This window comes from Alligator sinensis, unplaced genomic scaffold (assembly GCF_000455745.1).
Source record: "Alligator sinensis unplaced genomic scaffold, ASM45574v1 scaffold453_1, whole genome shotgun sequence".
NCBI lineage: Eukaryota > Metazoa > Chordata > Crocodylia > Alligatoridae > Alligator > Alligator sinensis.
Window position 1 is genome coordinate 1191606 of NW_005842485.1, and position 2370 is coordinate 1193975.

The 2370-nt window shown below is 63.6% G+C and overlaps 1 long non-coding RNA gene across 1 annotated transcript; it reads right to left on the minus strand.

The window, feature by feature from the left end:
• Positions 1-1628: 1628 nt before the first annotated feature.
• LOC112551507 lies at positions 1629-2370 on the minus strand. The gene is made up of 2 exons (XR_003095794.1): positions 2320-2370; positions 1629-2145 (listed from the first exon to the last, which is right to left on the minus strand). It is a non-coding gene; the product is annotated as an uncharacterized LOC112551507 (long non-coding RNA).

A 2370-nucleotide genomic window follows, 5' to 3' on the forward strand; every position in this document is an offset into this window, starting at 1 on the left:
AATGATGACGCTGGCTCAGAGCCAGGTGTGGAGCCATGGCCTGGTTGCTGCCTTGGTTTCCCTGTGGAAGTTTCCCGGGGAGACACCACTGACCCCGCCCCCATGGGCATCACATGGCTTTGCCAATTCCTTCACAGGCCCCTAATCTGGCAGTACTCGCTCGGGCCAACCCCCCAGCCCAGTACCCACTGCCTGGGGATTGTCCTCAGAGCTGACGGGTCACGTGCCATGGGACCGTATCTGCTGCCTCAGTTGTCTACGTGGGGAAACTAAGGCATGGCACCAGCCTATGTGTTCTGGCAGGGTGGGGGGCGGGTTTCAACCATCGAATCAAAGGTCCTGGTTGGCCAAGACCCTGGACCCAAACCACGAACACAGTCTATGCAATGGGTCCTTCCACCCGCACCACTCCCCTGAGGCCCATCCCCTCTTGGCCTCTGCAGGGCCATTATATGGACCAGGGAGCAATGGACCAGGGCCTGTGGGTGTTCTGCAGTCTGGGACACTATGGACTACGGTCCCAAGCATCACAATATACGGACTAAGGTGTTGTACTCTAGGACCCAGGGCCTGGCTCTGTATGGAGTGGGGCCTGGTGTTAAACGGACTGAGGGCATCGTGCTATATGAGCCAGGGCGTTGCACTACATAGACCAGGGGTGGGGGTGTTCCATGACCCAGGCATGCTGTTACATGAACTGGGTCTGGCATTCTGTGGACCAGGCATTACGTTGTATGGACTGGGCGGTACATTATGTGGACCGGGCCTTACTGTATATGGACCCAGGGGGTACTCCCCCATGCACATAGCTTGTCCAATGAGGATGATGGGGTAGGGCCTGTCTCACTTCCTATTTCCACCCCTACCCAGCCTCCCCCAGCCTGGCCTGGCTCAGCTCAGGAAGGCCCATGGGCAGGGGGAAAGAGGAGTGGGCAATAGCCCCTCCACACCAGCCCCCATACGCCACCCCCATCAGCAGTATGCTCTGGGGGGGCAACAGGTCTAGGCCAGGGGCCCTGTGTGTGTGTCCCAGGTCTCTTTCCCCCCCTCCCACCCAAGACCTGTAATCCTTGCGATGTGAAATGCAGGCTATTTTTTCTGGATCGGGTAATAAATATCTCCAGACAAAGTTTTGCGCCAGCCCTTGTTTCCTAGCCCCACAGGGGGGGTGGGACCACAGGCAGGGTCAGGGCAGGCACAGGCCATGTGTTGCCCCAGCCCACTGCTCCTTGGAGCCATGGCAGAGATCAACTGGCTTTGGGTGCAGGATGCCAGACCAGAGGCTGGTCTGGCATTTTGCAAGCATGGAGTGTCCTAGCCTTGCCCTCCCACATTACATGACTGGTTTGTGCCACCCTTTTTGCCCTGGTTCTCCCTGCTCCAGCCCCTGGGCCCCACAAGGGTCCTCCAGCCCCAGGGCAGACAGCAGGGCAGGGGGCTTGGGGGCCTATTATTTCCCGGTCTGTTTGCAGCCCTCCTGCTGCCGCCATGGGCACCCCCAGAACTGTAGCCCAGAAGCACAGGGCACCTGCCATGGGGGGTGGGGGGGGATGGACAGACGGGCGAACGACCCGGGATGGAGCCACCTCTGGACCGGGGCACAGGACAGAACACACCACACAGTCCTGGGCTCTGCAGGGCTTTCACTGCCAGTGTGGGGGGGTACAGCAGTGCCAGTCCCCCATAGCCACAAGCAATATGGCTGCTGCAGCTTCACCCCTTCAGCAGGTCGAGCCCCTGTGCCCACAACCAATATGGGTGCATTAGCAGGCCAAGCCCCCTTGTGCCCACAAGCAACTCGACTTCTGTTGAGCACAGTAGGCTTGGTGCCCACAACCAACATGGCTGCTGTGGCTTCACCGCCCCTCACACCTCTGTAAGGCCAGGTCCAGGCCGCAGTCCGGAGGGGCCGGGGGCCTGGTCCCGGCTGCAGGGCACGGGCCGTGGGTCGGGCTGTCTGCGGCATCCACGGCGGGGCCCAGGCCCAGGCCCAGGCGGGCCTCACGGTGCCAGCAGATGCTGCAGGGCTGCGCGGGGCGGCGCCAAGTCGCGCGGGGTCCTGGAGCGGACGTCGCGGGCGCTGCGCAGGTCCGGGCTGTGCTGCAGCAGCAGGGCGCACAGCTCCTCGTGGCCTTGCGCCGCGGCCTGCAACGGCACGGGGGGCCGGGTCACGGGAGCACCAGGGTCATGGGCGCGGGGGGTCGGGGTCAAGGAGTGCCAGGGCCGCGGGCGGGGTCGGCAGGGGTCACCGGGACCACCAGGGTCATGGGCGTGGGGGGCCCGGGAGTGCCAGGGGCCAGGGCGGGAAGCCCCGCGCACCTTGTGCAGGCTGCTCATGCCGTCGGAGTCGGCGCGGGCGGGGTCGGCGCC